Raw genomic sequence first — 24,342 nt, forward strand, 5'->3', positions numbered from 1 at the left:
TGCACGTGCTTGGAGAACTCCAAAACTCATCTTTCAGCGAAGAAGCCACAAATGTTCTCTGTCCCCTACGCATCTGTCCCGTACAGCCCGTGCACATAAATTTATGGACATAAGAGCTTCCAGAGAGGCGCAGAAGCCGTCATTTTACATGCGCTCCATCCACGAATGGAATACGAACAGATTTCAATGTTTGGTTCAGTGAAACGTATCATCTGCCAGCCTGTTTATAGTGATCGCAGATTATATTTTTCCTTTTTTTAAATACTGGGCCGTTCTGGTCACACAAGATGCATCGCCTATGTTAAATGTGCTTCATAAGGCGATACAATACTGCCCAAGATCTCCAGTCTGGACAAATGGACAACGTGGCGTTTTTATAACGTGGAGCTGCCAGTTAGGGATGGACAAATTATTGAAAATATCGATATGTATTGAATCGATATTTACATAGGTCATCGACGTTATGGACGCAAAAAAATATATATTTTGATATTTCGATATTTCTGGCCCACCCCCACGCGAGAGAAATTTCGGACTGAAACACTTATGATACGTGTTCTACGCATGAAATATTGTACTTACCATATCATTTCTGACAATGAGAGTCCATTTCCCATCATATACCAGTGCAGTAATCTGTGTAGTTCGTGCCGAGTCTAGATTACTTTTGCAGTGTGTCTATCTTTTCTTGGTCCAGGCACTCAGGGGTTAAGGTGAGCTCACATTCTGCCTCATATTTGAGAGCAGAGATTGGTAATTTCCACCATTCTCATACGGTGCTGTCACCAAATGTGTTCGTTTTGCACCTCATACCTATCATTTGCAATGGTAGTTATGACACACGGAAGTAACAAACTTCCATGAATATGCATTGGAGATATATTCATGTTCAAATCTGGTGCTCGTTTGTAGTACTGAACATGAAATTAAATTAAGCGCATTGCAAGACTGCTAAGATTGGTAGCATCTGGAATGGGCAAGAAATCTGCCAATGAGAATTATAGTGAGTCAAGAAGAGACAGACAATAAAAATATCACTTTCGATACTCCTACTTACAACGGTTAAATAGCTATACCTAGATGTCGGCGACGTTTGTCGATTGTGCATCCCTACTGCCAGTGTGGCAGTTTGCTGACGTGGCACGCCATCGCCTACCTGGGATCAACGTCCTCGTTAGCTATTGCCCGACAACACTCTTAACATTATGTCACATCAACATAAGAAAATTCCAGGCCGCTGACTGGGCAAACAGTTTGAGGCCAAGAACGCCATTGTCACTGCTCGAGGAGACACGCAGCGTGGGAGACGCGCAGCGTGTACCCAAGCAAACGGTTACGTGTCGGTCATGGGTCCACAAAGTACTGCGTAACGTCTTAATTACTCTCAGTCAAATTCAGTACCGTCGCCAACAGGCAACAGAAACGATCGCGAGAGAGTTGGCAACCGTAATTGTTATATCAGACGTGAACGCCGAATCGAGAATCGTTGCGTACTATAAAGTATGGTTAGGCAGTATTGGATTAATGTACTGTGTGACATCAGTGGCCGTAAATTGTTTTGATACTGTACTGTGTACTGAGGTCAAGCTCTTCGCAGTTTTGCAATATTCACTTAATAGTACTGCGACGTTTCAAAGAGTCATCAAGTCCAAGATCTGTTGCTATCAACTGCTGCGAAAGGGACATCGTGTTTAGAAGACACCAGATAGGAGACCTCTATAGATACTCTTGGAGAAGTGTGGCGAATCTGCACATATCCATACGTAGCTCTCGCGTATATACAAACAGACATTGGGAAACGTAGTTACAAATGTAAATAACGAGGAAAACCTCATTTAACTAAGAGAAGAACTTATATCACTAATCACATTCATTTTATGAGCAGTTTACATTCTTACATAGATATTCAATATTGTGTACCTCTTTCAAATTATCTATTCAATATTATGTCGTCTTATAGTACAGTATTAGATATTGTTCACTCTTTGCCAGACTATCCAGTTTTTTAATTATTTACTTTTTGTATTTTTACCTTGAACGTAAGAAGATTGTGTTGGTAGTTAAATAAGGGTTCTCATAAGAAACAATGTCGTTTTTATTTAGCTAACATGTACCCTAATAGAGTCCAGTATTTGCTATGTACAACGATGCAGGGACGAACACTTATCCCATGTATGGATAACTTATGGAAAAATTGTTAAGGTTATATGCTGCTTTATGAAAAGCCAAAACACATTTCACGGGTAATGCATACTATACAATAGAAGTTGGTCCATTGATCGTGACCGGGCCAAATATCTCACGAAATAAGCGTCAAACGAAAAAACTACAAAGAACGAAACCAGATGGCGCTATGGTTGGCCCGGTAGATGGCGCTGCCATAGGTCAAACGGATATCAACTGCGTTTTTTAAAAATAGGAACCCCTATTTTTATTACATATTCGTGTAGTACGGAAAGAAATATGAATGTTTTACTTGAACCACTTTTTTCGCTTTGTGATAGATGGCGCTGTAATACTCACAAACATATGGCTCATAATTTTAGATGAACAGTTGCTAACAGGTAGGTTTCTTAAATTAAAATGCAGAACGTAGGTACGTTTGAACATTTCATTTCGGTTGTTCCATTGTGATACATGTACGTTTGTGAACTTATCATTTCTGAGAAGGCATGCTCTTGCAGCGTGATTACCTGTAAATACCACATTAATGCAGTAAATGCTCAAAATGATGTCCGTCAACCTCATTGCATTTGACAACACGTTTAACGACATTCATCTCAATAGCGAGTAGTTCGCCTTCCGTAATGTTCGCACATGCTTTGACAAATTGCTGACGCATGTTCTCAGGCGTTGTAGGTGGATCACTATAGCAAATATCCTTCAACCTTCCCCACAGAAAGAAATACGGGGACATCAGATCCGGTGAAGGTGCGGGCCATGGTATGGTGCTTCGACGACGAATCCAATTGTCTTGAAGTATGCTATTCAATACCGCTTCAACCGCAATAAATTGGTAAGAGATGGAACTGATCCCCTGTGGTACACAAAACAGGTCCGAACTCTGTTGCAGAGGCAACGGAAAAAGCATACGAAGTTCAGAAGAACGCGAAATCCTGAAGACTGGCTAAAATTTACAGACGCGCGAAATTTGGCACGGACTTCAATGCGAGATGCCTTTAATAGGTTCCACAAAGAAACATTGTCTCGAAATTTGGTAGAAAATTCGAAGAAATTCTGGTCGTATGTAAAGTACACAAGCGGCAAGACGCAGTCAATACCTTCGCTGCGCAGTGCCGATGGTACTGTTACCGACGACTATACCGCTAAAGCGGAGTTATTGAACGCAATTTTCCGAAATTCCTTCACCAGGGAAGATGAATGGAATATTCCAGAATTTGAAACACGAACAGCTGCTAGCATGAGTTTCTTAGAAGTAGATACCTTAGGGGTTGCGAAGCAACTCAAATCGCTTGATACGGGCAAGTCTTCAGGTCCAGATTGTATACCGATTAGGTTCCTTTCAGATTACGCTGATACAATAGCTCCCTACTTAGCACTCATATACAACCGCTCGCTCACCGATAGATCTGTACCTACAGATTGGAAAATTGCGCAGGTAGCATCCGGGGTTTAAGAAGGGTAATAGGAGTAATCCATTGAACTACAGACCTATATCATTGACGTCGGTTTGCAGTAGGGTTTTGGAGCATATACTGTATCCAAACATTATGAATCACCTTGAAGGGAACGATCTATTGATACGTAATCAGTATGGTTTCAGAGAACATCGTTCTTGTGCAACGCAGCTAGCTCTTTATTCGCACGAAGTAATGGCCGCTATCGACAGGGGATCTCAAGTTGATTCCGTATTTCTAGATTTCCGTAAAGCTTTTGACACCGTTCCTCACAAGCGACTTCTAATCAAGCTGCGGGCCTATGGGGTATCGTCTCAGTTGTGCGACTGGATTCGTGATTTCCTGTCAGGAAGGTCACAGTTCGTAGTAATAGATGGCAAATCATCGAGTAAAACTGAAGTGATATCAGGTGTTCCCCAGGGAAGCGTCCTGGGATCTCTGCTGTTCCTGATCTATATAAATGACCTGGGTGACAATCTGAGCAGTTCTCTTAGGTTGTTCGCAGATGATGCTGTAATTTACCGTCTAGTAAGGTCATCCGAAGACCAGTATCAGTTGCAAAGCGATTTAGAAAAGATTGCTGTATGGTGTGGCAGGTGGCAGTTGACGCTAAATAACGAAAAGTGTGAGGTGATCCACATGAGTTCCAAAAGAAATCCGTTGGAGTTCGATTACTCGATTAGTAGTACAATTCTCAAGGCTGTCAATTCAACTAAGTACCTGGGTGTTGAAATTACGAACAACTTCAGTTGGAAAGACCACATAGATAATATTGTGGGGAAGGCGAGCGAAAGGTTGCGCTTCATTGGCAGGACACTTAGAAGATGCAACAAGTCCACTAAAGAGACAGCTTACACTACACTCGTTCGTCCTCTGTTAGAATATTGCTGCGCGGTGTGGGATCCTTACCAGGTGGGATTGACGGAGGACATCGAAAGGGTGCAAAAAAGGGCAGCTCGTTTTGTATTATCACGTAGTAGGGGAGAGAGTGTGGTAGATATGATACGCAAATTGGGATGGAAGTCATTACTGCAAAGACGTTTTTCGTCGCGGCGACATCTACTTACGAAATTTCAATCACCAACTTTCTCTTCCGAATGCGAAGATATTTTTTTGAGCCCAACCTACATAGGTAGAATGATCATCAAAATAAAATAAGAGAAATCAGAGCTCGAACAGAAAGGTTTAGCTGTTCGTTTTTCCCGCGCGCTGTTCGGGAGTGGAATGGTAGAGAGATAGTATGTTTGTGGTTCGACGAACCCTCTGCCAAGCACTTAAATGTGAATTGCAGAGTACTCATGTAGATGTAGATGTATGTGCCGGACATCCATCATGTTGGAAGAACATCGCCATTCTGTCATGCAGTGAAACATCTTGTAGTAACATCGGTAGCACATTATGTAGGAAATCAGCATACATTGCACCATTTAGATTGCCATCGTCAAAATGGGGCCAATTATCTTTCATCCCATAATGCCGCACCATACACTAACCCGCCAAGGTCGCTGATGTTCCACTTGTCGCAGCCATCGTGGATTTTCCGTCGTCGCTAAATAGAACGCGTGCAAAAAACCTGTCATCGTGGCAGAATTGTACACGACGCTCAAAGTCGTCGCCGTGCAATTCCTGGTGCATAGAAATATGATACGGGTTCAATCGATGTTGATGTAGCATTCTCAACACCGACGTTATTGAGATTCCCGACTCTCGCGCAGTTTGTCTGCTACCGATGCGCGGATTAGCGTCGACAGCAGCTAAAATACCTACTTGGGCATCACCATATGTTGCAGGTCGTGGTTCACGTTTCACGTGTCGCTGAACACTTCCTGTTTCCTTAAATATCGTAACTATCCGGCGAACGGTCCGGACACTTGGATGGTGTCGTCCAGGATTCCGAGCAGCATTTATAGCACACGGTCGTTGGGCATTTTGATCACAATAGCCATACATCAACACGATATCGACCTTTTCCGCAATTGGTAAATGGTCCATTTTAACACGGGTAATGTATCACCAAGCAAATACCGTCCGCACTGGCGGAATGTTACGTAATACCACGTACTTATACCTTTGTAACTATTACAGCGCCATCTATCACAAAGCGATAAAAGTGGTAAAACTAAAAAATTCATATTTCTTTACGTACTACACGAATATGTAATAAAAATGGGGTTCCTATTTTAAAAAAACGCAGTTGATATCCGTTTGACCTATGGCAGCGGTATCTAGTGGGCCAACCATAGCGCCATCTGGTTTCCCCCTTCAAGCTAGACGAGTTTCGTTCTTCGTTTGATGCTTATTTCGTTTGATGCTTATTTCGTGAGATATTTGGCCCGGTCACTATCAATGGACCACCCTGTATAAGATCACTTATAGAACTCAGAATAATGATGAAAGGGAACAACTATAACACCCTGCGACACTACAGTACAAGATCACGATGCACTGCATTTACAAGAAAATCGTACGCTAAATTTTGTAGTGAATGATACTAACGTCTTGTAATGTTCAAGAGTTCAACACGTCTCTCATCATGGCGGGATGCTGACTCCATGTTTCAGACGATCTGAAGGGAGGACAAGGCTAAGTGCAACGGGCGTAGTAGTGTGTTTATAGCGCGGAGCCAGTTTGTCGAAAAGAATTAACGGAGTCCAAGGTGCATAGCAGTATTTTCATGGTTCTGGGATCAAAAGTGGCTGCTAGTAGTGTGTGCAAAGAGATTGTAGAGACGTGCGAAGAAGCACTATAAGAATATTTTTTTAATATATTATAAGTTATCTTGTGCAAGAGCGTGCTCTCTCCAGACATCCTGGTTTATGTTTTTTGTGATTTTGCTAAATCGTTTTAGGCTTGTAGTGGGACGATTGCTTTAGCAGGGCCACGGCTGAACTCCTGTCCCGTCCGTGAATATACATCCTCGTATATTCTGTTTGTGTCTCTATTTGAGCTATTTATTTTCATTGTATGCTGATGAAAATCCTATATCACTGTGAGACGTAAGAATGAACATGGTTTCCGCAAACGGCGATCGCGTGGAACCCATCTCGCTCCGTTCGTCCACAAGACCCAGAGACCAGTAGAGTCCGGAACCGCGCGACCGCTACGGTCGCAGGTTCGAATACTGCCTCGGGCGTGGATGTGTGTGATGTCCTTAGGTTAGTTAGGTTTAAGTAGTTCTACGTTCTAGGGGACTGATGACCTCAGAAGTTAAGTCCCATAGTGCTCAGAGCCATTTGAACCATTTTTTAGACCAGTAGATACAGGCGCCCAAGTTGATATCGTATTCCTTGACTTCCGGATGGCTTTCGATGCAGTTTGGCACTGCTGCATAATTAGCAAAATACGTGCATATGAAATATCAGGGAACTTGTGTAACTGGATTGAAGAGTCTCTAGCAAACATAACACAGCATGTACTTCTCAATGGAGAGAAATCTTCAGACGAAAAGCTAGATTCGGGCCCACCCCAACCGAGTGTTATATGACCAGTACTTTCATACAGGCTGAGCCAGGAGGAAATGTATATATGCTTTGAGGAGTTACAATATTAGTCATTCTGAACAAAAAAAACGTATGAACATATGCCCTGTTCTTAACAGTTTCTAAGGAAACTAATGAAAAAAATGGGGAACAGGGTAAATGCAGGCGATAGTAAATGAATGTTTTGTTTAATTGTGTACATTTCCTGACAAAAGATGTCCAAGAAGTCCAACGTCAAATGCAATGCGTTTTGCGGCTCTTGCAGAGGGCTGCTGTGTTGCTGATCTCATCTCATTCGTACAGGCCTTTACTTGAGCACACGAATGTAAAATACGAGCACACCGTGCGTTAGTGAAGTGCACATAGAAGTGGTCAGTAAAGACAACACTACGTAGCCTAATGCCGCTTTAGTTGTATTCACATGCGAGTGCTGGTGAAGATAGATATGTGACTGGCGCCTGTGATTTTCAGACAGCTGTGTGTCGGATACCTTTAAGAACAAGACTTACATTATTTTGAAGTTTTTTGTTGAAAATCACCAATACTATCACCCCTCAAAGCATGTTCGTTTCCCTCTGACTTACCCTGTATTTTCTATTAACATAAAATATCTTTGTGCAATAGGACCATTACTCTTTCACGATATATTTATAAATGACCTGGTAGATAACGAGGAAAGTTCCAAGAGGTTTTTCGCGGATAATGTTGTTGTGTACAGAGAAGTCACGATGCTAAAATATTGTAGCGTAATGTGGGAAAGCCTGCAGAGGACCGACGCTTGACAATTTACCCTCGACATAAACAAATGGAACGTATTGCGAATACATGGACAGAAAGACCGTTTATTGTATGATTACACGATTGCTCAACAATCACTGATACGAGACACTTCCGTAAAATATCTAGGAGTACGCGCACGGAGTGATTTAAAGTGGAACGACCACATAAAAGTAACAGTAAGTAATGGAGGAAATGTAATCCACCCAAAATGAGGTAGCTTACAAAAGTCTCATTCGACCAATACTTGATTACTGCTCATCAGTAAGGAATTCGCACCAAATAGAACTGACAGAAGAAATAGAGAAGATACAAAGAAGAGCAGCACATTTTGTTACATGTCCATGTAAAAAGCATGAAAGCGTCACTAAGACGTTCAACCAAGTCCAGTGGCAGAATCTGCAAGAGAAGCGTTCTCCATCATTGTGTCGTTTACCGTTAAAATTCTGAGACCGTGCATTCTTAGAGGAGTCAACCAACATGTTGTTTCCTCCTACGTACATCTCGCGAAAAGAGCGTGAAGATAAAATTAGAGAGATTAGAGTTCATAATCAGGCTTACCAGCAATCGTACTTCCCGCGAACCATTCGCGACAGGAACGGCAAAAGGGGAGGAAATGACGGTGGTTCACAAAGTACCCTCCGCAATGCACCGTAATTTGGCTCCCGGAATATAGATGACGATGAAATGAAATTGACGAAACAAAAAAAAGTATAAACCTCTCCTAGAATCATCATGGAAACACACTGTTGATGAAATAACACTTCCAATGGCCGTAAATATGAAAATTGAGGTGTTAAAGTGATGTAGTACCTGCCGTTGGACGTGTTCGGCGGTGCAGAGCAAGGGCGCGTGGCTCCCAGACAGAGTCGGCGGGCAGACTGCGTGTGTGCGTGCCCACGCACCGTCTCACCCACGCAGGGCTGCCTCCCCTTCGGCAATAGCAGTGCAAGGATCTCCCCCTCCCCCTTTATCTGCGTGTCCAATCAAGGAAACGAATTATCTTCCATTAGGAACTGCTCTAAGTCACACTCCCTCTTCCGCCGCTTTGAGGAATATTGTCGGATCGATCACCTCTGACTACGTAAGCCGACCTTAGCAAAGCTACGTTATAGGGGACAGCCGTTTCGTGTGCACTGAGGGGGCACCATTCATTCTCCGCCGGCCGTGTATCTTTAAGGGCCTCCACGGCGTATGTGGCTCGCAGTAAGGTCTGCCTCTGACATATCAGCTTACTTTCCGTTATTGATAAGTTAAGGAAGGCAGTTTCCAGTCATACAACTCGCTATGATTTGTCGAATATTACGATGCCACACGTGAAACGTCAGCATACCTTCAGCAAACTATATGTCAGTAGAAAGAACTCCATTAATCAGAACAGTTTCTGCTGTAAACTACATACCTCACGCAACGAGGTATTAATATTGTACAAAATATAGTCTCTCCTTCCAAGCTAAGGTTGGACTTCATGCCACTAGAGGCCCCAGGATTAAGACAAAGGACCACAGTTTTGGAGGGACCGAGTTCAAAGACCGTCCAGCCATCCAGATTTAGGTTTTCCGTGATTTCTTTGAACTGGTTGGATGGCTCGTGCGAAAAGGACACGTCCGGTTTGCTTCGCCGTTCTTCTAAATGCCCTGTCGTTAATAAACTCGTTGTCAATGGGACGTTAAACTTCAGTCATGCTTCCATTATGCGAATATGCGCACATATTGCCATACCCTCTGTTTTCTCTATTGTCCCACCAACGTACACTGTCCCTCACGTCTCTCCTCCATCTTAACGCTCTTGTCTGAACAAAATGACAGAAACACCTACACCCGTCAGAGCAAAATCCTTTCTGTCTCAATCCATCGTTCAGCCACTTTCTCGAAGTCCTTCTCAGTAGCAGTGACACGACTCTGGAATAACCTTATGCATTATATTAGAGAACTGAATAACATCTCCAGCTGACATCTACTGAACCAACAATAACGCTTACCATTGTCCCTGTACACTCTCGTAACCTCTGTACATTCTTCTTTCCGCCGGCCGGTGTGGCCGAGCGGTTCTAGGCGCTACAGTCTGTAACTGCGGGACCGCTACGGTCGCAGGTTCGAATCCTGCCTCGGGCATGCAAGTGTGTGATGTCCTTAGATTAGTTAGGCTTAAGTAGCTGTGCGTTCTAGGGGACTGATGACCTCAGACGTTAAGTCCCATAGTGCTCAGAACCATTCTTCTTTACAAACAGATCTTTCTCATTCCACAGTATTCGTGGCTGATACAGTCTCATTTCCTTTTCTCAGAAGTCGCTATATCTGAAAACACCTATCTCGTATACCTGGAAACTCTTTTTATAGTTTTCACTATCATTATTTTATTTTTATTATCATCGTCATTATTACTAGGGCAACAGCAGTAGTAGTAAGAGTACTGCCAGCATTGTATTAACTTTATTAGTTCATAGTCAATATTGTTTACTTACATTGTCTCTATAAACACTCAGACCATTACAGTAATATTTGCCAAACTAAAATCGGTATTTATTTAGTAACTATGTTGTAAAAAAGGTACCATACGAGTGAAACGCTGGTCCGATGTAAGAGAGGGTCTGATAGTCCTAATCAGATCTCGTTAAATAAATAAATAAAAACAAATAGGTAAACAAATAATTTTATGCAAGCAGTGTGAGACATACCTCTTACCAGTCATTATTGGTTCGGCATCCCGACAAAAAGTAATTAAATGGCTGTTCTCCGAGAAGAATTAACTCATGATTCTCTTCTCATAGTTACTGATATGTGTGTATCGACTCTGCTCTGTCATTCGAATAGCAGAGAGAGAGCTGAGCCGGATGGGACTTAAAGGGAGGGCTCTCAGCGCGAGGAAAACGATTTTAGGCGGTGCGAGTAGGCAGGCAGTTGGTGTGGAGACGTGTACGAGAGAAGTGGATCACGTAGACAGGGCTCTTGTAGGAATCACATTCTGTATATCCAGGGTGAGTCACTAACTACTGCCACCAAGAATAACTCCGAAAGTATGATCGGAGCTGAAAAGTTTGTGGGACAAAAGTTGCATGGGACAACGGGGACCATAATATGACGTTGGTTTTTTGTTGCTCGGTGGGGTCGCTTCTGAGATATGAAGGGCAGCTTTGTTTTTTTAAATGAGACGCTATAGTTTGGCACTTATTTTCTGATAGCGGCTATGGAGACGAATCCAATGATGTGTAACAGGTCAACAAAGGTCACAAAGGGGCACGAACACCCATGTACAGAAGGTGTTCGAAGTGATGATCATTGGAATCAATGCAGTGCTGCAAATCTTCTTATCATGGATTGAGTGGTATTCCTTATCACGTCGGCACTTATCGAAGCACGTGCCCTGACAGTTCTCTCTCGTATATCATGCAAATAGTAAATATTCGCCGAATACGGTGTATTCATCTAACGTGCCATTGACATGTAAACACCATTCAACGATTTCGCAATAAAACACTAATAGAAACTGTAAAACTAGACGATATGCATCTCATTTACGGAGAATGCCAACGAAATTCAGTGAGAGCTGGAGATTTATACGCTGAAAGATATATCACTTACATCGACTTTTAATTGTCCAGAACACAATAACCATATAAAAAGCATCAATCAAAATGAAATCAGATTATTAATTTCCGTGTTACTGGCGTAAAACATGTTTAATATGCTGTCCACTATTTCGGCAACAAGTTGAAATCCAGAAACAGCATGTTCCACAACTGATCAAAGTATTTCTGGGGTCACGTTCAGAATGTGTTGCGCAATGCGTGCCTTCAATGCAGCTGAGTTTGCAATCGGAACACTGAACACATCTTTCAGATAGCCCCACAGCCAGAAGTCACACAGATTAAGAACAGGTGATCACGATGGACAGGCTGTAGGGAAATGGCGGACGATAATTTTAGCATTTCCGAAATGGAGCTTCAGGAGCCGCTTAACTGGTTTACAATATGCAGAGGAGCGCCATCTTGCATAAAAATGATCCCATCCACAGATCCACGCTGTTGGAGAACTGGAATGACGTGGTTGTGCAAAAGACAGCCATAGCGCTTACCAGTGACGGTACAGGTAACAGGACCATAAGCACCTATCTCTCTGAAGAAATATGGCCCTATGATAAATGATGCCGTAAACCCGCACCACATAGTGACCTTCTCAGGATGGAACCACACAGTGGCCTTTTTCAGGCTGAAGTGGTACTCGTTGATTTGCGCGTGGATTTTCCATTGCCCATATTCGACAATAATGTGGTTTGACATATCCTATCAGATGGAAGTGGGCCACTCATTGTCCACTTCCAAGCAAGCAAGAAATTCTAAAGCAAAAGTCTCTCTTGCTGTCAGATCAACAGGAAGCAACTCGTGCACATGGGTAAATTTATTCAAGATTGCGGATCCAAGATGGCGGCGATGGATATGGCAATGTCGCAATGACGTCATGACAGGAAGTTCAAATTTTGGCGGGAAGATAGGTCAATTGGGCTACCTCCACTAACTTAACCCTCTCCCCTTCCCCCTCCCCTCCACCGAAAAATGGTGGGAAGTACAAATTCCATCAGAACAATGCAACACACCAAGGCTACCTCTAATAACTTAAGAAAACGCTGGGAAAAAAGGGCACTTAGGCTACCTCCACTAACTTAACTCATCTGACCGTCACCTCTTCCTAGGAATTGTTAGGAAAAGGTCTCAGCCTACACTGGACAGGATGGATGTAAGTCTTTATTTAAACAGTCTTTATTTATACAATTTGAGGCAGTACTGCCATCCAGTGTGTCCACCACAAGGTCCAGAGTCCAGCTGACCTAACACAGTACTGCTGTCGTCCCTCCCGTGACGTAATCCGAGATGGCGGTCTGGAGGGAGGGGAAAATGGTGGGTAACGCCGCTGCAGACGGCGTGTGAAAGTCACGTCTACAGTTACAGTTCTTCGAGTGTTATACTGACGTCACATGTCTATCTAAATATGCGCCAAATCACCCTCTGCGCAACGCACGCGCATGTTTATCGTTGCTCGTGCGAAACCTCTCTGTACCTCTGGACACTGATATCACAGGTCGCGCTATGCGAATCAGTTCCAGATTAACATCGACTGTTTGTCTCCTCCTTGCGCTTTCGTGATGTCTCAGCTTGTCTGAATGGAAATTCTTGTTCTAACAGCACCTGTTCACCAAAATAGCACAGAAAAACACCGATTGCATTCTTCCCCATGGCCCTAATGAGACACCATGTGTTCCCATGCTAGAAATCGTGACGTCCTGCTGTCAGCATACATCTCAGAAATGTTAAACGTCCTCACCGCTAAACGCCTTCATCATGTCTGTGCACGCTCACGAAAAAAAACGTCAATGACAGCATTCTTGTTCTTTGGAAAGAGAGCCTGTCTAAGCACATATGGGTGGGGGGAAATTAGAACAATTACGCAAACAGAATTCGAAGCACTGTCCTACAGAAGAGAAAAATGGCGGGAATTTTCGTTATCCTACAGCTACTGGTCTGGAGACGTCCTAATGCCGCCGTGTCGGATACGTGACGGCATCCCCACCAGAGATGGATGGTCTGTTTCAACTTGTCTTTGAACACTTGCTTTCTCAGAACTCTCAGTAGATACCTTGCCCCCACCTTGTTCGAATAAGTTTGTAGAGACTCCTATATCCCTTCACAAAGGATGCCTTGTGAATGAATGGAGCACTATGATTGGCTCTTATTGAATTTATCCGCTGACCTTCTGATGCCACAGGTGTCGAAGTAGTGTCCGCTTTTTTTTTCTTTTTTTTTGTTTGCAGGTGAGACTTTCAGCTGCAAAAAACTATTTTGTGCATATCACCATATTGCACCAACAATTAAACCCTGCAAAGTGGCCTACAGATCGTTAAATATGGAAAGACTCTTATTCAATTACATCGCTCTGCCACTGAGGGCATGAGCTTGAATATTAGAGAATGAAACCGATCTCCAACCCAGCAATATATCACCATGTACCGCGTCGATGTAGTAAACATACAATTCGTATTCTGTGCCATACAAAGTCGCCCCTTTTACATTGTAAGTAGGCTGTTTAGGTTTTTACGTTGGTAACACCACATAGCGCTCTGTATGAAAATCACTGACTGTGCTGTGTGCAGTCTGTGGCTGGTTGAACTTATTGTTGCAATATTCGCTATTGTATTGTTGGCCAGTTGGTGGTGAACAGCGCTTAACGTTGCATAGTTGGAGGTGAGCTGCCAGCAGTGGTGGATGTGGGGAGAGAAATGGCGGAGTTTTGAGAGCGGATGATTTGGACGTCTGTCCATCAGAGAGAGTAAATTTGTAATACTGGATATCATGAACTGATATATATATATATATATATATATATAATGACTTTTGAACATTATTAAGGTAAATACTTTGTTTGTTCTCTATTAAAATCTTTCATTTCCTAAGCATGCCTATCAGTAGTTAGAATCTTTTATTTAGCTGGCAGTATTGGCGCTCGCTGTATTGCAGTTGTTCGAGTAACGAAGATTTTTGTGAGGTAAGTGATTCATGAAAGGTATAGGTTATTGTTACTCAGGGTTATTCTTTTGTAGGGATTATTGAAAGTCAGATTGCGTTGTGCTAAAAATGTTGTGTGTCAGTTTAGTGTTGATCAGAATAAGTAAAGAGAGAAATGTCTGAGTACGTTCAGTTCTGCTCTTCTGTTTGAAGATCAAATAACGTAAGGGGTTCATCAGCACAGTAATTCATAAATTTTTCTAAGGGGACGTTTCAGCATCATTCGTATAGCTATCGGCTGCCAGGCACTCGTACATATACCACAAAGGCAGACAGCATAAGCATATCCGCCGTAGATATACTCTTCATTCCACTTGATATTTCCCACAAGGTCAGGTGGTCATCCACTCCCGACACATGACCAGAACACCCTCAGAGAACCGAAGTCACTCTCAGAACTGTTCTACAAATTCGGGGTCGGCTCACCTTGGTACAAAAGCGTTACTGCTTCCAGTCCCGTACTGCTTGCTTGCTTACTTTTCTACACATTTCTCCAGACTCTGGGATTATAAGAACATATGTAATTTCGTATGGTTTACCAGAATATCATTTTTCCGCGATACTTCTCGACATCAAGCACGTAGCAATAGCGCCTACATAGCAGTGTTGCTCGCACAACATAATTCTGAAGATATAGACTGGAAATTATTTCTCTAGGAACCTGAAACTTTAGCAAGTTGGAGCAAGCTGTAAACAACGGAGTAATTAGAAACTTATCCCATCTGCAAAGACCTTTACATGAAAACTAGAAAAAAGAAAATAGAGGAAACTGATATTTCTACTAGCGAATACCGATGTCGTTGATGTAACAGATTCCCAATCATCCCTATAATTTACAAAGTCAACTAAGGTGTTTCTCATGTCTAGAAACCAGCAAACGTGTATTCCACTTGTCTTTCACCTGCTAGATACACACACCACAATCGATGTTCCCCCAACTAAACAAAGGTCCGAAATGTGCAGAAGCAGTCAAGTGGACAATTTACATGGAAGGGAGCACAAATATATGTCTATGTTGAATCTTCTCAACTTTCCAAGTGATCACGAAAGCTGTCGAACACATACTAAGTATTAGTTCGGTATTCGGCCGTCTAGAGGACGACATGGTTAAGTCAGCTACATTCCTGCGTCTCAACAGGCCTTTCGATTTGGACGCCTACTGCCGTTAACGGGAAATGTGAATCATTGCCGCCACAAGCGTTACACGTCAAGCACGCATAGGCAGACTCATCATCCTAGGAAATCGGTCTCATGTATATCTGATTGCTGTACTTACAATTGTTCTAGGCGCTCAGTCCGGAACCACGCGACTGCTACTGTCGCAGGTTCGATTCTTGCCTCGGGCATGGGTGTGTGTGATGTCCTTAGGTTAGTTAGGTTTAAGTAGTTCTAAGTTCTAGGGGACTGATGACCACAGAAGTTAAGTCCCATAATGCTCAGAGCCATTTGAACCATTTTTGTACTTACAATTAAATGTTACAATCATGGTCTCAGTTGAAGAACATTCGACAATGAGAGAAGTATCGGAAATACATCCTGCTGACGTCTGTGGCTCTGGATATGGAAATATCTGTACCATTCTTATGCCTTGACATACTCTTCCCTTTGGTATCACAGTACTCTGCGACAAATCTATACCTTCCTTACCACTGGACATAGTCATTTCCTTTGCACATGTCGGAACACGAACAAATAATTATAAGCCTGAATCTCAAGGCGAACCTATCATGCACCACCTACTACTAAGTATAATACTTCGTCAATTGCTGGCGATACGAAAAAACACTGACCGAAAATCAACGATGGGTGGACATGTCTCATACGTTTTTCTTGTGAGTGCTACCACTGTGTCTTAGAAAGAGAGGCATAATTGTCTTACAAACCGCTGAATGTTAAAAAACACAAACGTATTACCATCACAAGTGGTCTTGGTTCTACAGGTGCATACAAGTTTCCATGTTAAAAGCTATAACGGCTTTATAGATCCACGTATGGCATTACCTACGAATGCCATGGTTTTGCCAGACAAATACCGTGACACTGAATGTAGATGGTGATCGCCGGAGTGTGTTATCAGACCAGCAGTGCGGTTACACAGCGCCGACGGTGCACCCTCAGTAATAAAATTACCGAATTTTGAAAGTGATTCGTCTAAAGAGCGTGGTATGAAACCGGTATTTGCAAGTTCCCCACGCTGCCGCCATTAGATATTTCTCCAGTATTTGTAACGCATTCTGTCTCGATGTCATGAGGTTCTGTGATATATCCACTGAGTTACAGGCGATGATTGATTGAGAAAGATCAAAAGCAGTAGTAGGTGGTGTGCTGTTTGAGGTCGTATGAAATGTACACTAGCTTTTCAGATCTCTAGTGCTACGCTTTTGGTAGAAATGATGTGTATGATTTGGAATCAAGTCTTTCCATTCAGCCACATACCTGCGTTGGATCCCATGGAGAAGTCCTTTAACGATTACAGCCACTAGTGAATCATATTTCTGGCGCTCTCATATTTTGAAACGAGTCACACTTCTCGAACCTGTCTGCTACAGTAAATTTCCAACGTGGTTTTTGGTAGTTCCTATGCATCTTGCAACTGCCCCTCAGACTCTGCGCTACCATCCCTGTGGCTTTGCACATGTGATCATTCCAATGTAAGTCGAAACTGAGTAGGAGGCAGAGAAAGCTATATCTACCACCTTATGCAACCCATGTAGAAACGGGCTAAGCTGGCTTACTGTGACAGAGCTATATTTTGACCATTCGATGGAAACGAAGCCTGCTCCTGCAACTTGAGGTAGTAGAAAGGGCAGTGCGGAAACTGGGGGAAGGACGTGGATTTTGCTATTGGACTGTGGTGCTTCTCCAAACTACAAACAGGTATTACAGATCCACGTCCCTCATGGCCCATTCACGTCTATCACCCCAACATTCTATCATTGTCATTCTGTATCACCCACCAGAGAAAAATTACGAACTATAAAAGCTCCACTAACTTCATCCGATAGAGAACTCGATAAGATTTTTACTGCATCTCTCTCCTCCCACATATCTAAAACAAATACCGCCATCTTGGATCCGCCACCTAGTATAAGTTTTTCAACAATGGAGAGTGGGGTAGCGCTGGCCTTGGTCTACTATCACGTTAACAATGTGTTGCGCAATGCGTGCTTTCAATACAGCGAAGTTTGCGATCGGAACGCTGAACACAACATCTTTCAGGAAGCCCCACAGCCAGAAGACACAGAGATTAAGATCAGGTGACCGGGACGTCCGGGCTGTAGGGAAATGGCGGCTGATAAGTCTAGCATTTCCGAAATGGTGCTTCGGCAGCTGCTTAACTGGATTTGCAATGTGCGGAGGTGTGCCATCTCGCATAAAAATGATTCGATCTACACATCCACACTGTTGGAGAGCTGGAATGACATGGTTGTGCAAACGACACTCGTAGCTCTTACCAGTGATGGTACAGGTAACAGGACCGGAAGCACTTGTTTCTCCGAAAAAATATGGCCCTATGATAAATGATGTCATAAACCCACACCACACAGTGACCTTTTCAGGATGAAGTAGTACCGAATGATTTTCGTGTGGCTTTTCTGTTGCCCATATTCGACAATGCTGTGTATTGGCATATCGTGTCAGAGGTAAGTGGGCTTCGTCTGTCCACAAATTCTTCACGGCCCGTAATTGTCCACTTCCATGCCATCAAGAAATTCTAAAGCAAAGGTCTCTCTTGCTGGCAACTCCTGCACAGGGGTAATTTTGAATGGATAGCAAAGAAGAATGTTTTGTAGGATTTTTCGCATCGTGCTTCGGGCAATTTTTCGTGGACTACGCGTTTGCACGTCACCATTTGTCTCATCCTTCATTGCTGTGACCACTGCTTCCACTAAGGTTGAATCAATTTGTTTCCTCCCTCTACCAGGTTGCACACCAAAAGAACCCGTATTTTCGAATTTCCGAATCATTTTCTCCAGACCCACAGCAGTCATCGGACCAAAGCCTTTTTTCAAACCCTTCAGCGTCCGGAATTTTTGCAGAGCGACGTGTGCACAGTCATCATTCTTGTAATACGGTTTTATAAGCAGAGCGCGGTTCTGCATTGAGATAGTCATGACAGACGTCGCAGACGCGAAAGGAGGAAAAGCCGTACACCCGGCGTGTTTAAAGTGTCTACACCAACTTCTATGAGTCGTGTGCATGACAAGTGTTTATTTTTATGTTAAGTTCTTATGGGACCAAACTGCTGAGGTCATCGGTCCGTAGGCTTACACACTACTGAATCTAACTTAAACTAACTTACGCTAAGGACGACGCACACACATTCATGCCCCAGGGAGGATTCGTACCTCTGACGGAGGGAGCCGCGCGAACCGAGGCAAGGCGCCATAGACCGCGCGGCTACCCCGCGTGGTGACAGGTGTTTTCATTTACGTATTCTGACACATACAGCACTATCTACTGAACAATTTTCACAATATTTTTTCTTCTGCCATACGTTTTCTCCCTTCTCCGATAATATTCCGTTGCAATTTGAAGTCATTCTGACCAGTGGTGTTATTTCTACAGCGTTTTGAAAGTTAACTATGGTTATAATCACCCTATATATTATAAAATGAGCGACTGTGAAAATTTTATGATATAAATAACGGTATTATTACTTTTTATTATCATAATTACTAAGATATTTCTGGGATCTGTAATATATACGTAACATTCATGTCAAGTACCTAGTATTTTTTGAGTACTGGGCTGAAATTCGTAAAGAAGTGTGAATTTTTGAACTGTCTCATTTCATTTAGGATCTCGTTTTTCGATTTAAGGCCACAGATGAATAGTTCCATTTCTTCCGAGATGTCCATTCTCCAGCACTCTTTCAAAGTAGGTAGTACTTTGAGGTCGTTACCTATTGCAACATTGTATCCTGTTTCATTTATGTTTCGCTGTAGCTGGCTTATTAGCTTAATCCAGTCTGAAACAGTCAATATGGTCTATTAAATGACATATCGATAGTCAACTCTAAAACAGCCTTGTTTTGACCACCATCTTGTGTTCTCCACTGCTGATTTGTTTTGGACATAGCGCTTTAAAGACACCGTGGAAATGGCATGCCTAAACACATCACAAGAAAACTGCCACGCCACAAGAACAAAGCGAGTGATGGTTTTATATAATTTTCATGTGAACAGAAGACCAATACACAAAGCGTCATCGTCTCTTACTAGGTTATCCTTCTCTCTCTCTCTCCACAGGATGATAACAGCAGTGATGTAAAGAAGCTTTAATATCCATATAAACATGTGTTAAATGTGCCAGTATAGCCTGATGATGAGGTATGACTTCGAATCACGTCGCTAAATAAATAATTTAGCAATCAACGAAGTTTGTGACTGGTGGCGGTACTTGGAAACCTTTTCAGTCGGGGGTTTGCTGGTGTTGCACGTTACCCATCTTTCCCTGTAGTTTTCTCCTGAAGAAGAATATTATGCTCCTGCTACTAGTACAGCGGCAGCAGGATGTAGCACAGCGTCTTGCGGTTGCTTTGTGGTCTCTTCCTCTTAGATGATAATAAGAAAAGGCCTCTCGCCAACGCAACACGCATCGCCTCACCACTTCCTTGTTCAGCCGTGTCATACCACAGGAGGCTCATCCTCTACAAAAGCACACCTCTGTTGCGAGTGTTTCCTGCTTTCATCCGACTAGCAAGGAAAGCATACACCCACAATACTGAGAAACAACAAATGCTGCTCCTGTACGATGTGCTTCACAAGCGATTCTGAGCAATCGGGGTTCAAAGCTTTACGAGCCTGTTCCACGGCATACCAGCGAGCAGCGTCTTTACAGCATACGACTAAAGTTAAAGTCTAGACATTTTTTTCTGATCTCCCGTCAAGCATTTTTATCGCTACGACGAATCATGTTTCTTAGGAAAGGAACAATAATAATGCTGATGATCATAATTGTACGTTCGAGCCGCGATGTAATAAGGAAGCGTGATGAAATGAATATTTATTTGCAGATACTCCGATGGGAATATCGCAGTGAAGTCATACTGCGGTATACCTGCTGCCACAAATACGTACTCTAAGTAAGCACTATACTTAGTTAGCAGAAAATTCAATTAATCTAATTTCGATCTATCTCCACAGTTCTTATTCAGTTGATCAGTAATGGATATTTTAACTGTCACTTATGATGTTCTTTCCTACATAAATTTCTGTTATTTGCGACATATAATAGCCGAGTGGTTCTAGGCGCTTCAGTCCGGAACCATTCGGCTGCTACGGTCGCAGGTTCGAATCCTGCCTCGGGCATGGCTGTGTGTGATGTCCTTAGGTTAGCTAGGTTTAAGTAGTTCTAGGTTCTAGGGAACTGATGACCTCAGATGTTAAGTCCCATAGTGCTCAGAGCCATTTGAACCATAACTAGACAATAATATTTATTTATGTCGGTTCATGAAAATTGACTTGTTTATTTTAAACACGATTCGGGAAAAGCAACCTGTGAAATACATTGTCACAAGTTGTCCAGAGAATCGTGAGTGCAAATCATTACATTAATTAAATCCACGTGATGCTGAGAGTACGATTCTCGGAAATGCGTAGTGGAAACAGAATTAAAAGTAACTGAGTACAATAATTTTTAAATTTTAGTTGGAACCACACATATTCTGTTTCATTGTTACTGTTATTGTGTTACGATCGAAATTCACTTCCGTTGTACGAGATATACTCATAGAACATTTCTATTATTTATCTGTCATTTTGGGTCTAGTGTAGCAGGGGATACAACCCGTCGGCTTTGAACAATGACGTCACAAGTCGCCAGAGAGCATGTATTACAAAGATGAAAGAGCTAAGGAGAATGTTGAGAAACAAAGGAATGTGAGAGAGATAAACTTTATTTCACATATGTAAGGGCCAGTAGTATTTTCACGTTAACGATATCGCGTGTTTGTATCTTAGTATTTCTCCGCAAAATACAATGGAAAGAAATGAATGAAATTACTAGCATAGAATACACCACGTTACATGTATGTCAGTTGTATTCGAAAGTCTTTCGAACTGTATTGCTTAAGTGCAGTACGGGATACAAGTTCAGCGTAGTCGATTTCTTAGTTTCAACTAGCATTGCTGTCCTGTTGTTCACTTGAACTATGTATCCCCTGTTTCACTAAACCGCAAATGAAACCCGATACAAATTAAAAGCTCATTCGAAGTGTGTTGCTTAAGTACAGTCCGGAATACGAGTTTGTCGTAAGGCGATTTCTTCGTCTTCACTAGCATTACTGTCCTGTTCTTCACCTGAACGATGTATCCTCCGCTTCAGTAAACCCTAAGTGGAACACGGGATACAAATGGTAGATGTGCTGTTTATTTCGTCTCCGCTATTACTAACATAAAGTAGTATCAGTTTATTCTATCTCGTGAGATTTTTTTTAAGCCAAAAAACACTTATCAGCTACTGAAGCATCTGTATCTTAGGATCAGTTTATTCTATCTCGTGAGATTTTTTTTTAAAAAGCCAAAAAGCATTTATCAGCTACTGAAGCATCTGTATCTTCTAACGGGTGCGGGAGTTCCGACTCCTGGGGAGGTGGGTGGGTGTGAGTCGGAACTCCCGCACCCATTAGAAGATACAGATGCTTCAGTAGCTGATAAGTGTTTTTTGGCTTTAAAAAAAAAAAAATCTCACGAGATAGAATAAACTGATCCTACTTACGAATAGGTGGAAATACACGTACGTTACATTTGCAACCTGTTTCATTTTATATGTTTTGATTGTTTATTTAACCTTTGTGTTTCACTTGTCTTTTGCTGTTATGTTTTAGTTTAGTTTTTTTTATTGATTGCTTAATAAAGTAGGATCAGTTTATCCTATCTCGTGAGATTTTTTTTTAAAAAAAGCCAAAAAACACTTATCAGCTACTGAAGCATCTGTATCTTAGGATCAGTTTATTCTGTCTCGAGAGATTTTTTTTAAAAAAGCCAAAAAACACTTATCAGCTACTGAAGCATCTGTATCTAATATCAAGCGATCGCTTTTAGATTCACATTCAATTATTTTAATGATAGCGCTTATTAGAACACAGAACTGCTTTATTATCTATGCCTCGAAGTGAAGACATTACTATCTATGACTAAGGAATGACGTCATTGCTCAAAGCCGACGGGTTGTATCCCCTGCTACACTAGACCCGTCATTTTAAATTAGATTTGTCGGATTCTTGTGTGCTACCATCGCTGATGACAAGAGTCAACTGTCTTTTGACCAACGACTTTACAAGCGAAACGCTGACTGGCAACGTAAATTAGGAGGAGTGTAATATTTTTGTATTGTCATTCTTAAATGGGAGCGATCTAGAAAAACAAATACAAAAACTGTTAGAAGGTTTCATGCCAACGGCGTAGTCAATAGCGAGAATCTACGAGATGTTTTTTTGGCATAATTGACAGTAAATAAAAGTGTTCTTATTAAAAGACCTAATGCTAATAAACTATCTCAATCAATATCCATGAAAGCAGAAAATAAATGCATAGCCTTTGACCAGATACACTTGATCTTTGTGTTGTTGATCTTCGTGTTTCAGGCAAAACAGTTTTAGGATCGATTTTTCCTACCTGCAGCTTCAGAAGTCGGCAGTAATTATGTAAGTACTCAGATATCTACATGTCAAATATATTTTTCTGTCTCTAATTAAGCAACAAAAGGCGATAACGTAGCAGAAGCGTACAAAATCTAAAAAACAAACTGGCATAGATCCTTTATATAAAATGAACACGTTCTGCACATCTGTGACGTAACAGCTGAGGCAGCTTGCTCCTTATTATAGTTGTATTGAGTAGGCTGTTCTAACGCTCGTGACACTCAAATTGCGTAGCAAGCCACTAATAATGGATGAATATCTGTGTCGGATCGTGCACAGAGCAGGGGTGCGTTACTGTTCATCGGGAGGGAGCGATACACTAGAGCAGGTTTCATTGCTTCTGGTGCCACCTCTCCTCGTTACGAACGCAGCTCATCTCTGATTCAGACCAGCTTCGTATCTTCTGTAAATGAAAGGGAAGTGTGTATGCATTGCACTGTTTGCAGAAGAACGTGATTCAGAAATCGTTCCTAAAAATATGAATTGCTGTCCAGTGCGGTTGTGAGCGGCAAGGAAGACTTCGAGAACACATGTCTGCCTCTGTTATCGCATTCTGCCTCCATGAAATTTACAAACGTTAAAAGAAGTGCTCTCGAAAGAAAATTATCAGACAACCAAGCAAATTGTATTGAGCTACAGTTAACAGCACAAACTCTTCTACTCTAGGTTACATTCTACTCATGGGTAGACACTGGCTGCAGTTGTTTTATTGTACAGGTGCATTTACCTATTCGACTGTCAATAAGTATGAGCTTGCTGCAACACGATTTTTGTGTTAGTAATTTTCAACCTCCCATCTATCGTCTGTAAATTTCATCCAGCTGAAAGTAAACCATTTGAACTGTAATTAATTTCTTTGTTCGTTTGGAAACTCTGACATCCGTTTCTTTCTTAGGGTACAACAGACAGTAGCATAGATTTTTACGTGTAGCAAATTAACTAGGGTGAAACACTAAAATTCTATTATATTAGCAAAATATATGTGAAACGTAATCGAAAATAGGCTAAAGGCTAGAAACACGTTGTAAGTTTCAATAAAATAAAGCTTTTTTATTGTTATTAAGACCAGTCGTTCATAATAAAATAGCTGAGTTGTGAGTAGAAGAACACATGCGCTTGAAATTAACAGCTCCAGTGGAGAACGATGAAAAGTTTTCTCACAAACAGCATAGAATTCTGACTTTGTCCTTGATTCATACGTACCGTACCTCAAGGCTGCACGTCTTGGCTCTGTTTCAGCAGCAG

This window comes from Schistocerca piceifrons, chromosome 7 (assembly GCF_021461385.2).
Source record: "Schistocerca piceifrons isolate TAMUIC-IGC-003096 chromosome 7, iqSchPice1.1, whole genome shotgun sequence".
NCBI lineage: Eukaryota > Metazoa > Arthropoda > Insecta > Orthoptera > Acrididae > Schistocerca > Schistocerca piceifrons.